Raw genomic sequence first — 15,789 nt, 5'->3', positions numbered from 1 at the left:
GTAAACACCATGAATTTTGTGTGACTTACCCTGTCAAGTTATTTGCACTTGCAACCCAAGTGCATTCAAATATGCCAGGAAAATGGTTTTGTGATGATGATGCTGATGAGGATAATAAATTCTTGAGTGAATATGCAGGCCCTGACATTTAGTGTGCCGCATACTTTTTTTTCCCCCAAAATTAACTTGTGCTTACATATTTAGGGATGCTATTTTTCATTCTTCTGTACAAAAGACTGATAATGAATGGCGGCGGCGATCATGCGATAGCGCTGACCTGGCACAAATGATTGCGTCTGTCAGCGTCAGCAATTTTGACAATTCTTTCACAGATAATTGTCTTTCTGTCCATCACACAAATGACTGCAGTAGAGTGGGAAATCTAGGACACCTCCTGAGGAAATCCACGGCACGAAGCCTCTCGCACACAATACGCAGACACTTATCCCTTCGCCACCTTCACATTGAAATATGGCTTTGGAGACAAATGCACATACCTGGAGGTCCCATTGATATGACACATGAAATCACACATTGCCGAGGTGATATTTTTAGACCCCTGCTCCCCTGCTTGGCCAAACATGGGGATTTCTGAGTGATTGCCCATCTAAATAATGCAAAGTGTGTTCTCATGCGCACCTGAGAGGCCCCAGATGCAAAATGACTTGGATGACAGGGAACAGCTGATGAGATGTTTTGCCACAAAAGTCTTTCCATGTTTCCTTTTCCACATTGTGTCTTCGTGGTGCTCTGAGTGGGGTATTCAGATCTGTGCTTTCCCCAGAAACAGAACAGAAAAGAGCTGCCTATTGAATATATAACCGACGGCCAGGGTGTGGAAACTAATACTCCGCTCTTCTTTATTTGTTGTATTACATTCCTGCAGCTTTTTCATTCTCGGGGTAGCAAAAATGTCTTAAGGAAAAAAAAAAAAAAAACTCTTCACAAGAAAAAAAAAAGGTTTTTTTTTGTTAACATGGATCTAAACTGCATTTATTTTCGATATATTTTAATTAACAGCCACACAAAAGCTGATTAGGATTTACAACACAGCTATTAAAAATAAAAAAAAGTTTCATTTATTATCCATGTGAGGGACAAAAGCATAAGGAAAGGCAAGTTAAGGCTTTCAAAAAGAGGATTAAAAAGCTTTATCTATACAGGAGGTAAACAGGCTGGAGATTGGTAACACTGCCAGTAAAATTAAAAAACAGCTCTCTGAATCCAAATCCTCATTTGTTTGTTTTGAATAATGACAAGATCCTGACAGTAGCTGTTGCATGAATCAAAGAGAAGATTTCCATCTGTGATTAAAAGCAGGATATTATGCATGCTTCAAATTACTGAATAACTTTCGAAGGACATGAGATTATGGAGATGCAACAATTAAAGTGTTTTGTTTCTGAATGCAGTTTCCATCCTCTTATCACAACGCACAGGTATTTGACTGCCGTATGACGGTTAGCCACCAGATTTAAACGACTGCGAGGATCAATACAAAAGGTTATTGACTCTAGCATTTACATGGGATACTGAATACAGCATAAATGGACCGATGCAGAAAATGTATTTAGTTGACTGGCATTTTATCCCACTGCAGACTGTAGTGGAAGAAGTTCTCAGATAGATAAGTTTGCACCATATTAAAATATATACTTCTGTGCAGTATGTATTTCAATTCATGATGCTGGCCTACTGAGGATGCTTTAGGATGATGCTGTATTGAGAGACATCAGAGTGGCACTCTGAAATAAGCTGCAAGCTGACAGCAGTTAATGAATCTTTAATGTTTCTGCTTAGTTGTCAGAGAAAAACAAAATGGCTTCACTTATACTCCTGATGCTAAAGCAGGAATACGGAGTGATTCTCTCTGCAGGACGCTGAGGCAAGGGTGCCAGACAATGATGTCCAAGCCAACTGTCTTGCTCTGTTTGCACTGAGCCCAAGCTACCGACCGCAGACTTGCCTAAAATTCCTGCAGGACACTGAGAGCGCACGACCAATATGCCTTCTGGCTGAACTGGTTTGCTTTGCTGCTCAAGTCCTTATTAATAATTACGTGATGACAGCGCTGTGCAGAAAATGAAAGTTTGCTGGATAGAATTCCGGCTTAAATTGCACTAAGTTAAATAAACCAAAGCAAGAAATTACTTTCATGGCATACCCGCTATTAGCATTTACATAATTTCACAGGTCACATGCAAAGCAAACAAGGAGGTAGAAGCAAGTATAGTAACACAATCAGGACTGCAGGTTACGTGCTTTCAACAAAAATGTAGCTCAAAGGAAAAAACCTGAGCATTCCCCAGATATTGTTTCCACGGGGGCCAGGCCAGGTTTGCAGGAGGAACATTTCATGGGGGACTGAGGGAAGGATTAAGTTCGGCCATGAGGGGAAGTGAAGTGAGACTCTGTCTCTGACCTGCCACAAACAATGTACTCTGACATGACAGACTTGATGCTATGCACGCCCAACCTGAGTGTCCATTACGTCCACACACAAGGTTGGCAGGAAATTTAGTATCTAAAAACAAACCATTTCATGATCACTGGCTGAAAAACTTATCATATTTCTAAACTATGCATATGATTAGATATATACCAATTGAAAGGCTTTAAAGCAGCTTAAACCACATGCATGTATAAAGCAAAGACATAGAAACATTTGTTGATTTTGCATATAAAAAGACCAGATTGAAAGACATGCAAATGTGCTCAAGTAAAATATGTTATTCACAATTTTCCCTCACAATTACTTAATGCAGCTTCGCTACATATGACACAGAACATTTTTGCATTTCTTAAGGCAGCACATTAGTCTCTCTCTTGGGAGGGACTGTTTATGTTAAAGTGAAAATATCTGTGCAACTCTGATTTTAATACAGATTCTGACAGGGGATTATGTGGCAGACTAGAACGCCCCAAAATGTAGGAATAATGCATTTAAATGGAAGTTTATCAAATGACATGTGCAAAGTATAAAATAAAGGTGACAAACAGTGGAAATCTTTCATGTTTAAGTGTAAGATTTCTTCTTAGAGAGGTACGTAGCTGGGATAAATGTGCTCTTAAAGTGCTGGTTCAACTGCTGTTTGTTTTTCACTCATTAGTAAAGTGTAAAGACTGATCACATCAGCTTACAGGCAGCTGACAAAACATCATAAATTGGCGTGTTGTGATTACAGTTTGCTGCAATTACTGAAAACATGGAGCTCAATTCAACAGTGTGTATTCTGTGTATAAACAGTAATGTGACACAAACTAAACCTAACATTTTAGTATATTGTTCTTACCTTGCCAGTATTTTGTGATAGTTATTGGTTTTACATAGTTTCAATTTAGTTGTTTGTTAAATGACATTATTTGTAGACAATGTGTTTATGCCTTCATTTCCTCGTCTAGGTGGTGAAACTGTACAGATTTCCACCAACTCCAATTAAAGAATATCACTGACTTCACTACATTTTTTTAGACTTTATCAACAATTTTTCTGAAGAAACCAAAGCCAACAATGACTTTGTTATCTGCATCGCCGCAGCCTGATTTTGTATTCTGGACTGCTAATTATCTTCTTGCAGCCGCAGCAACATGACAGACTTTCTGATGTTTCCACATAACATATCGTGGATGTGTCTGTACACAGTAGAAATGCTATATAATTTATCTGCGTTTGTTTCTGTCCTTCCCCGACAGCTCAGACCTCTGATCAATACTGTGATAATGGTATGTGAACTGCTGGGATGCAAATAAGAGTACAATTATAAAAAAAAAAAAAAAACATTCAAAGCTTCTTTGTTTTATTACCTTTTACTTAAGAAAAAAGAAGTTAAGGTGCTTTACTTTTGGATTCTGGCCAAGTGGCCAGGGTGTAAACAGGATAATCCATTCTGAGGCATGTGTTAAAGGATTAAATAATACACTCAAAGATGCAATGCTGTATAACACCTTCACACTGGATGTTTTTTTGCCTCTTTGCATTGTGCGTTCAATGTAAACCTTGTTGTGGATTATCCCTTTCTCAAAGCAGTAATGCACATCCAAAGTTAACTCAGACCATGACCAGCAAACAATAAATTGTGTAAAAAAATTGAATGTATTGCTACTGGCGCTGCACGATATCTCGTTTCAGCATCGACAACGGGATATATGCAAAGTCACACTGCAAGAAGCGCAATAAGAAGTAAGAAAAATTAACTTGAACACGTCATGCAACTCTTTTTTGCAGCTTGAGACAAATGGAAAACTCCCACTGCTCTCATTTCTCATGACTAATCTGCAAGAAAGATCTGCCTTACACGACACAATTTACTCCATTATAAGGTTGTTGTTGTTTTTTTTACAAGACACTGAGATTGTTGGCATGCAGGCACAACACGTGAACAGCACAATGTGTGAGAGAAACACCAAAAAGGGAGATTTCATCCTCACTAGGGTCGCGGGGGGGCTGGAGCCTATCCCAGCCGACTTAGGGTGAAGGCAGGGGACACCCTGGACAGGTCAACAGTCTATCACAGGGCCACACTTAGAGACAGACAACCAAGCACACTCACATTCACACCTACAGACAATTTAGAGGTTACAAAAATATTCTATGGAAATATTATGTCTTGTGTTCTCCCCATGCAGTGTGGGTTCTCTCCGGGTTCTCTGGCTTCCTCCCACACAGTCCAAAAACATGTTGAGGCTAATTGGTGATTCTAAATTGTCTGTAGGTGTGAATGTGAGTGTGCTTGGTTGTCTGTCTCTCAGTGTGGCCCTGCGATGGACTGGTGACCTGTCCAGGGTGTCCCCTGCCTTCACCCTAAGTCGGCTGGGATAGGCTCCAGCACCCCCGCGACCCTAATGAGGATTAAGCGGTGTATAGATAATATTATGTCTTCTAATATGATGATGTTGACCAAAAACAGGTAGTTTGTCTGCAAAGCCTTGAAACTGTTGCCATGACATGAGGCAAAATCAGGTCTGACTGGCATCTAAAGCAAAAAAAAAAATCTTGGACGCCTTTGCCACCACAGGAGAGAGCTTTCAAGAGGCTTTTTCATTTTTAAAAAAGGTTATTTTAAATTCCGGACACAGATGCACTCCCTTTAAAAATCACCCCAATACATTTTGGAATGACAAAAATGTTCTTTATTATTTCTTAGGTCATCCCGTGACTCAAGCCTCTACATGCATGTATACCAGCTGAAAAGGCAGAAACTAAGTAAAAACAATAAATGTCAAAGGGAAGATTGTGCATGTTACCTCTATGGTACATCGCTCTGTTAGCCAGGTTAACACAACATGCTAATGCCCCGAGCAGAACAGAGAGGAACACGAGTGTCGAAGAATAAAAAATTCTGGGAGCTACATTGTAAAACAACACAACTGCGCGTGGTTGTAGGCATGCTAACAATGGAGAGACATGAAAGATAAAGCACAAAGTAATTAAAATTCTGTGGAAATATAAATATCAAAAGCTGAGCTGTCAGAACAGGCTCTGGCTGCCTACTGACGAAAAAAAAAAAAAAGTAAGGCCATGCTGGCAAGAGTTGACAACCCTGGTAGAGCTTCACATTTGGACGCGTGGAAAAGGAGGTAGTGTGTGTATGCGTGTGTGTTTTTGTGTAGAGTGAGGGTGCTTTGTGCTGTCAAAGCTGTGGGAGCCTGGAATGAAAAAAAAAAAAAGAAGCATATAACCACTGCCAGCAGATAATGTCACTCAGTCTTTGTGTTTAGGAACGGGTGTTTCTCTGCTGGATAAAATATATGAATATACTGCATAAAAGCGCTGCAATGTAGAGTAAAGGAACACTGTCCTCGACTGTTCATTATGTGTCCTTCACATAATGAACTGAAACAATACAACCAGTCACGGCTATCCATTAGATGCATGTGCAGCGGACCAAACCTTGCATTCTCTCATCATTCCTTTCATTTACAAACTTCAAAGATCTACATGGATTACCTGAAAACCCAGGATGAAACCCTTCGTAATGCGTCCACATTACTGTGCATTAGAAAATATCACGGTCAGGATGTCTCAAAGACCAGTTTCCATTGAAAATACATCATCTGAGATATAATTTTACAGCAAGACCTGGGTCAGTCCATGTTTCAAAGCTTTGATTCAGTCTCGTTGTTATTTGACACAGCGGCCAACATAATACCAAAGAGAAGAAAAATAAAATATACAAAGAAGAATTTATAGCAGCTACTTTCAAGCCAAAAAAATAAAAAAGTGACACACACCATATTGAATTTAAAGGCACAGCTAATTGTAGAACTAAACGAAACACAGCAGATGTTCTTCCATATGCTGATAAAACTGTTCTGAAACCAGTGACACTGAATGTTTGCGAGGAAATCAACTTGATTACATTAATAATTTGAAGAACAGATAAACGCTAGATAACTTGAATTATAAGACTTAGAATTGTTATTTAATGATTGACCCACCAAAATCCAAAATATTAAACACAGCAAATGAGCTGTAGCCTTCATCACTGAATGTTGTTGGAATCATGCAATCAGAGTCCTGCTGCGCCAAACATTAGCAGCGTTAGCAGCTACAGCTGCTCTCTGCTGACAAATACTCAGCTTGTGGTATGTGCAAGCGTTTGAAAATCCTAGCTTAGCATTAGTCCGACATAGCTAGCCAAACCAAACAGCCACCTGATAGCTGTTTAACAATCTACAAAACCTCATAAACAAGTAAGCAAATAAAGATAAGATATACATTATTTTCTCCTGTGGCTCAAATAAAAAACAAACAAACAAACAAACAAACAAAACCCCAGTTCTTTCACTGAACTGAACTGACACAATAGGCAATACTTTTGCTTACAATCAGCAGTTGGGCTAGTATAGAACAAAGAAGAAGAAGAGCGCCGTTTGTTGGTTTAAAGTCCACTTCCATCATCATGAAGGGACAAAAAATTAAATAAAACCAACAACAATACAGAATTTTAAGATTTTTACGAGCGCATAAATTTCATGCTTAGAAGACAAAAGGCCTTAACACATGAAAGCTAATTAACTCAGACTGTGAGGCTTTATGGACGTCAGAAATAGTTTAATGCTCTAAATATACAATATATATATCAGCATTTATATAAATAGGCTTAACTTCAGCTCATGCAACTACTGTGCAATCGACTACTTAAAGCTATCAAAAAATGTACAACTATTAATTAGAAAAGATCACTTTAAGTATAAATACATTTCTGGAATGTACCTATTTGTTTCATGGTGATCCTATTTTTCACAGTCGTGACTCTACATGGCAACAGCATAAACTACATGACAGCATTTATTCATGAGCAATTCTGCAGCATAGTGTGTGCCCGCGCCTTCTATTTGTTGTAAATGTCCTGTATGTATGTGGGTGACACACCACCAACACACTAGGGTGCCAAATGAAAAAGCAATAGTGCAGGTGCTACCCTAAATGCAACTTTCCATGTATTTAACCGCGCGGGTCGCTCACAGAGAGGATTCCCATCACCCAAGTAAAACAGAAAACGAGTGCTGAGAACGTAATTGAGCTGCCATGTACGCTTATCATCACTGTCAAAACACAAACAGGTGCCCCAAGTACCAAAGAGATGGCCATTTCTTCCCTTCTTTATGAAAATTAATCGTTTCACAGCCATAGTAAATGACATGCCACATTTGTTTATGGGCTTCGAGTGAATTGATAGTGAAGAAAACAGGTATGGAGAGGAGGGAGTGAAGCTACTGACCCCTGCTAGTTGCACACTGCATTTGCATTCATTAGCTCAATCAGGGAGCCTTCCTAACGCTCTCCATCATAAATGATAGATGACTGAGGTGGCTGAATAGCCACTGAGATCACTGAGACTCACAGAATAGATATATTTTACTGATATAAATTATTCATGTGACTTTCATGCTGGAAAAACAACATCTGATTGGTTCTTAAGGAGTAGCTGGGATAAAGATTATGCAAATGTTGATCACCCATAATTGAGCATAATTGCATTGCATATGTTTGTGAAGCTCTTAACAGTCATTACTTCCCCCTCAAAATTTGTTCTAGCACACAAGAGGGGTGACTCATTCACAGGCACCTGTTCGAGTGACAAGAGAGAGGAGTAGCGTAAATGTAGGGGGGTGACTTCTTTGTCCAGATCTCTCCTGGAAGCAGGAGCCAGGTTAAGCTTAGAGAAGGTGAAAAAATAAAAACGCAGCAGAGAGCAGACGTGAACTGTTATTGTGGAGTTTTGGGAGGTTTCTGAGAAAACAATAAGGATCATGAATGTTTCAGAAGAGCGTAATTGGTGCTCTTTGATGTGCTGTCGTTGCTCTGTCCTTTCTGTCGACTGTCACCCCCTTGCCCAAGGCTCTCTGACAGAAGTGTGCTCCATTCAGGCTGTGAAGTTCAACACAGGCACAACAGTGTGACAGCAACTCAATTACTATGATACCAGCCATAATCAACAGGGCTGCAGGGAATATCGGCATCTGCTCAGCACAGGCGGACAAGGCATTCCTGTCAATGCAGAATATCCCTCACAGGTTAGAGCGATAACACCAATTGTTTGAGCTATTGGGCTCATTCGGGATGGTTTAAGCGGAAAATGCTGCAGACAAGTGGATGATATCATTGTAAAGAAATATACAATAATGTCACATAAATGTCATAGAACAATTGACTACTACAGAGGGTTATTATTTCCTCACCGGCCAGACAAGTGCACCTGACCAAAAAGAACAAAACAATAGTACCACCAGCCTCTTACTTGCTTCAGCCTCACTGCCTCAGTTACAGTGTAATCAATAGTCTTAATATAGAACTAAACAATGACAATAAGCCTGGGCTGTTGAATCCCACAGCACAAAGGGAGAGACATGGCCCGAGGTGCCAAAACACTGAATAAAAACACAGCCCCAATCAATCTCTGTGCTTCCAATTCAGACATGGCTGGCTATCCCTGCTGCAGTAATGCTTGTATATAAGCAAAACAATGAGATAAGAGCGTACAAGGTCACATATCTAACATTAGCAAAGTCACGTACTTTACGTTTCTGCTGGATGCACAAGTATAATGAAAACACATGCTTCATATGGTTAATTCTTATATACAAAAAAAAAAAGAAATGTAAAATCAAATCATTGAGTTTTCCACACAATGCAACATTTCTCCTATTGAAAATGCTAATAAGCCATTCTTTGAAGTGTCCTTATTTGCATTACAAACACTGAATCCAAACTCACAGCAAAAAAAAAAAAGAGTGAGAAAGCAAAAGAGAAGCCCGGCATTCTGTTCGCTATCTATCAGAGATGTTCAGCCGTCTCATGCGGTGTTTGCCAAGAACTGCGACGCCAGATACCTGTTATTAAAAAAAACGCTGCACGACGGTAAGCCTTCACCTCTCCATTCAGTGCCTGCATTCAAGTGCTGGTTCTGATCATGAGAAGACACATCCCCCTCAAGAATATGTTTCTGTGGTTCTACAAAAGATAAGAGCAATCCCAACAGAACAACCATACATATTCAAAAAAAATAAAAAAATAAATAAAAATCCTTGTTCTGCTGGCTTTGTTGAGCCGTGTAGTGTATTCACAAGATGTCTCAACCTCGCAGAATCATGGGGAGTTCACAAAACAATCACTGTTTTACAATATGTTTAGCGCGCTGTGAACAAGAACGTCTTCAGAATCATAGAAACGAGGTAAGGTAGGTTGAAAAAGGGAAGAGTCCCAAGACAAAATGAATTGAAACTGCTGCCTAACTAGGCTATCTACAAGCCTGAGGAGATTTATGATTTTATCATTAGGGTATGCTGGATACATTTGATATACATAGCCTGTCTGCTGTGATGTAGCAGTGCTTTTGTAGTGAGAAATGTGAGAGGGAGATAAAAAAAATATATATATAAAAATGCAGGTTTCATGCCACACCGGATCTGTGATGAAAAACCTTTTAAAACCAAATGCATGTTCATTCTATGCTCCTCGAATGGTCGAGGCATAATCAAAGCACCTCTTGCAAACAAACTGACAAGACTGGCGGATGCGCTCCTGCTTTACTAACTTTTGATCAAAACAAATTGTCTATCATAAAATCATCATAAATAAGAAAATAGCAAAAATATGGCCTATAATTCATGCAAACCCATTATGAGATGTCTAATCAGAAAATAAAAAAATCAAGTATGATGTAGCATAACATTTACAGCCCATTGCCTGCTTAGATAAATGATGGACCAGATGCATGGAAAATTAGAGTAATAGAGTGATTTTTCTGTAATACTGTGTGGATTTGTGCAACGGCGTGTAATAACGTTATGAGGGAGCAGCACATTCAAAGTACAATGTCTCCTTTTTGCCAAAACATTTCAGCCAAAATTAATGTGCAAGGTTTGAATGCGACACATTTTGATAATTCTTTTTTTTTTTTTTTTCCCAGCATCCATCCTTTGTACCACAGACAACCTGTTAAGTATTTACAATGGCGCAGCTGTTTTTTGTTGAATGGGGAAAAAGATTCAGAGTTATCATGTCCTTATGAAAGAGTTCCACTCACTTTCTGGAGTGTTCAGCCATAAAGCTGAAAAATGATCTGTCTGGAGCGGCTCACATTCTCGTCTAATCAGAGATGAAGACATAACATTTTTTAGGCTGCGCATAGAGGTCAGCTCCGACCACCTGTCATGGCCAAGCAGGCGGCTAATGAAAGTTCAAGCCTGTTCACCTCCTCTGAAGCATCCACATCACAATCAGATAGGTAACACAGATGCGGTGTTAACATTTCAAATATACTTAAGGACCAATACAATAAAGATTCCCTTGCAAGCAGTAACTAATGGCGGTACAATAAATGAGCGGTGTCGGCTTCGCAATGACAGAAGCTGTCAGATCATTGTGACACAGAAGCACCCTTAAAATTGACAGAAGTACACTTGTATTCTTGGAGACACACTCAGTGGAGTCGTACTTGTTTGGATGTTGAATGGCTTTTTTTTCTCCCTTTTTTTTTTTTTAAAAGGCTTTCTCTAAAGTGCTCGTACTGAGGACTTTCTCATGCATTGATAATCCAATGGCCCTTCAATGATTCAGCAAGCAGTGTGGGGAGCGGCATCCAGGAGCTCAAGTTCTTTGGGCCTTTTAAAAATTTCAGTAAAACTAAAACAGGATTTGAGAGCAGCAGGGCTGTTGCAGACATTCTTCACCTCATCAAGCTGATCTCTCCTAAAGTGTCGCCGTGCGCAAACTCATTCAAGTTACTGATGAGGGAGCAAAACACGGACCTCGGGGTGGAATATGTCGGTTTACCTACTGCTGAGTCTGTGTACAGTGTCAGACTTGTAGTCATTATCGGAAAAATTCTGGATTTTTGGGCAAAAAAAAAAGCTGGTTACATAATATTTTTCAAGAGATAAAAATCAAGAGATAATTTAATAAATCATGATCCACAGTGCTTCCTGACAGCCAGAGACATCCAATGTGGTTCATCTTTTGATCATTCTGTCAACTCTTTCAAACTTGCTGTGCTTGAGTGATCGACTATATAACTGCAGTGGACATTTCAGGGTTCAAATATTTCTTCAACGCTTAATTTAGTACCAAATGCTGCCTTTGAAAAAAAGAAAAAGAAAAAACCTGGCACTGATTAAAGTACTCCTGATAAATGAACTTCAATTAATTGGCAGTTTTATGAGATTGCTTGTTTTTTTCTAAATGGGGTAAGTTTCACATGGTTTCAAATGCCAACACTGTTCCCATAATGTAATTGACTGGCAATAGTTTGAGAGTATTTTCCGTTCCTTTGAGTGGGACAGATTGTCCTGAGACACGCGATTCTTCACAGAGGAGCCACACGCTTTTCCGAGGGAGTAAAGCATAAAAAAATGAAAACTGATCAGAAGTGTTTCATTGTAGGACATTTTGTATTCCACTGCTAAAATAATGGAAGCAGAGGACCAATTAATCAGGCACTTGTTTACCATTCTCAAGGCTCTCTGTGTTCATTAGTCTGCCGAAGCTGCGCTCTATGGGGCTGGAGACATCCACAGGAGAGGAGATCCATCTACACGCCGCGGGTGACATCCAGAGATTTACGAGCCAGTGCGTGCCACACGCCACATTTCCCATCCCCATAAGACAATAAACGCTTCATTATGATTTCAAATTGCTCCTTTTGTTTCTGGTAACGAACAGCAGCGGCAGCATTACTTAAAAGCAAACTGTGCTTCTGTAACGCCCTCAACACCACTGTCCAGGCACCAGATATGAGATCTCTAAATACGACAGAGAGGATGTATATTTATGTGGAATTTCTCGTGAACAGCTGGCAGGAAAATCCAGCAAAGCAGCAGAATGCATGATTTAAGTAGTTTTTATCAGTATGCATGGCGCTCTTCGTACATTGTACAATTCTTTGAATAAGACATGAACCATAATAACTATTAAAACATGTAGAGTGAATCAAAAGAATATTCATGAAGTGACCAAAAAATGCAGAGGGAAAAACATCAAATCTTTAGAAATCGAAACAATTGCAGGGAGAAGCATGTAATGAATAAAGAGCGCAATGAATCGTGCAGGGCTTAAATGGATGTTCCTTTTCTTGAGAGCAGACGAGAAAACGCTCTTTTCTTGTCAGCAGGCCAGCTGCATTGATGATCATTTTCCACAGCCCATTTCCCCACTTAGTCATCTGAACAGCACAAAGGAGCAGCAGAAGGTGTGAATTATCAAAGAGGAGTAAAGAAGTGTAGTGAGACAGGGACAGCCAAAACAGCTACCTCGCACTTAACTAAGGCTTCCTGTTTGTCTTGCAGAACAGGACATTTTCCTCCGACTAAATAGAGTTCAGTGTGGGCTAAAGCCTGTGTGTGAATAATGAATAATTCAGGTGGGAGGTGAGTGGGATCAGTTCCTAGTATGCAGGGGGAGATTAGCCACTGGTGGCCCCTGACAGATGGAGGCCTTACAGCCCGACGCAGCACAGGCCCAAGAGAATATCAGGTGTCACCTCATTACACACTTCATAGACTTTTTTAACTTCCAATGTTTCCCTCTCTGATTGGGATAACCAACGAAAACAACTTAAAAACATTGCTCTTGCAGAAAATGAATCCATGAAGAAAGCTTTTGGTTGAGTATACTTGTATTGTTGAATCAGCTTTTTTTTAAGTTCACACTTTCTTTTTTTTTTAAGTTTTGGTAATTTAATTTCCCTCCAAGGGTACAGTACATCTAACAAAAAGCAAAGCACAAAATAAATAAATAAATACGGATTTTTATTTGTCTAACGTTCTTTTCATCAGCGGGGCTCTGCTCAACTTTTACAGAGCTGCAGTGAATACGGAATCAGTGTGAAGGGCTTGACTTTTTTATCTGTTGTTAAATGGGTCGCTTTTTTCGCTAAAAACAGTGGGTGGAAATAAAAAAAAGGCGGTAATTTACTCAATAGCAACAAGCGTGTGATGTGTAAAAGATCTTTATTTAGAGAGAAAACTGAGATTCTGCTTCTCTTTTCATCAGACTCTACTCACATCTCATGGCCAGCGGGACCAGCGACATGTTCACTGTCAGCGCAATATGAACATCAGAATCAGAATCAGAATCAGAATCAGTTTTATTGCCAAGTAATTTTTACATCACCAGGAATTTGACTTGGTCCATTGGTGCAAAGAAGCAGAAAACAGATGCCAGAATAAAATAAAATATTAACAATACCAAAAAAAAAGGCAGATGTCACATGCGTGATAAACATCGTGAAAGCCTGCCTGAAATGCGATGAACAACAAAAATCCTTTTGGTTGTAGGTGCCATGCAATCATGCTGAACATTTAGCCAATCACATGGATACACAGGCCATGCATTGACACTGTCTGACCAATCAGGTGAAGCCCCAGCTAGTTGTCAGCTACTCTCAGATTATTTGGTATCAGTTTGGTCGTGACTGTGAGGTTTGCGTGGAGGTTAGCTAGCACGTTGGCCAAGCAAGTAGAGGAAAGCACAGAAAATGTCAAGAGGTGTTACTGTTGAGTTCTGAAGGAAATATGAAGAGTTCATGTGCAAGAACAGATAACTCCATTTTTCAGAAAACTTATTTTGTGGTTGTTTGCTTGAGATAATATCAATCAAACTGAAGTTGAGTGGATTTGACTCAATAGAAATGACATGACAAAAATAGAGATAACTTAAGTTTGATTGATATTGTCTCAGGTAGACGATGGAAAAGTGAGTTTTCTGAAGTTTTGTGAAGATGGAGTTAGCTGTTTTTGCAAAATGAACTCTTCTTATGTTGGCGATGTAACCTTCACAGCAAGAAAACATAGGAAACATATAGCTAATACGCACACATAAATATTTGTTTATCACAATGAATATCGTTCTCGTACATCCCCTATTAAGCTTTATAGTTTAATGTTGTTTGACAAACATCCTGATGATTCCTGCCTGGCTTTTTTTTTTTTTTGGCACTTATTTATGCATTCATTATCTGAAACTGCTTTATCCTGTAGAGGGTGGCAGGAGGCTAGAGCCTATCTCAGCTTGGGCAAAAGGCTGGTTACACCCTTGACAGGTTGTCAATTCATTCCAGTGTTACCCTAACAGACCATGCATGCTCACAGTCCTCATTAAATATGCACTGTTCAAATGTATATCTTAAAAATAGTTCTGAGTTTGCAAACTGTCTTTCTAAGCCTGTCAACATCCCTTTTAGCGCATAGTTCAAACAAGATTTGCTATTGTCTGGTAACGCAGACCAAAATGAAACCGATATATACACTGTCAAAGCCTACTTTCCTTCATTAGTATAATAAAATGTAATGTTATTCTAAATCCTGGCCAGATTATCTTACATTTTGGCATCATTACCGTTAATGCATTCAGAAATCTACTGCTGACTTCATTGTAGATGTAAATGATGAGATGTACACTGACACTGTGGGTGTGCAAACAATGCATTGGAGCAAAGCTATGAAGTGACAAAGCTTTATTGCTGTATTCTCAACACTTTTAATGCAACTACAAAAGCAAGACAATAAATCACAGACAGAAAGTATTAGGATTTAACTACAACATTGTGGGCCTAGTTTTGTCTGCACGACTAGTATGTCTGCTTCAGTGCTGAAATATTTATTGCCAAAGCTACATTGAGGCAAAACTTGAATAAAAAAAAACAAAAAAAACTTTTGTACATTTTTACTTAGATGTCTACTGGAGTTTTTGATTGTCAGAAACAGACAAAGGTAACAGCCATTGGCATTTTCATTTTTATGTCAGGTTTTTAAAAAATCAAAGGCAGCGCCAGTCAGTCTTTATTCTCGCCTGGTAATTGATGCCATAAATTGGTAACAGACCAATTAAATGTCACTTTTGCCTCCACATTAATTGTTTCTGTGAGACAAGGAATAGGGAGTGATCCACAGCTAAAGTGACGGGCTGCTTGTATTAAACCAAGAGACTGGATGTGCTACAAGTGAGAATTACCTCGCCTTGGCAGAATAACATCTCCCGGTGAGACACCCTGGGGGGTTCCAGCTAAAGTGAAAAGGACATTCTGCTTTTTGTTTTCATCTTATCACTAGAAATGGCACATATCTCAAGTGAACATAAAATGAATTAGGAGAGAAAGCTGTCTGATCTGGCAGATGATTGAGCTCAATCCTTTGATTGTGGTTTAGTATTAACAAGTCAAACATGCACTGGTCATTATGGGGACAACTTTAACTAAACTGATAATCAGATGACTGGAAACAAACCTGTTAATTCCCAAGGTCATACAGACTGAGATTTAAAAAATGAAAGTATATCCCTATGTACAC

General features: G+C 39.3%; 1 protein-coding gene across 2 annotated transcripts in view; it reads right to left on the bottom strand.

The window, feature by feature from the left end:
* macrod2 (mono-ADP ribosylhydrolase 2) overlaps positions 1-15,789 on the bottom strand; it is a 415,533-nt gene that overhangs the window by 188,256 nt on the left and 211,488 nt on the right. The gene's annotated exons all lie outside the window — the stretch shown is intronic.

This window comes from Stegastes partitus, unplaced genomic scaffold (assembly GCF_000690725.1).
Source record: "Stegastes partitus isolate 25-593 unplaced genomic scaffold, Stegastes_partitus-1.0.2 Scaffold1, whole genome shotgun sequence".
Classification (NCBI taxonomy): domain Eukaryota; kingdom Metazoa; phylum Chordata; class Actinopteri; family Pomacentridae; genus Stegastes; species Stegastes partitus.
Note: the sequence above shows the minus strand (reverse complement) of the source record. Positions and strands in the feature narration are given on the sequence as shown.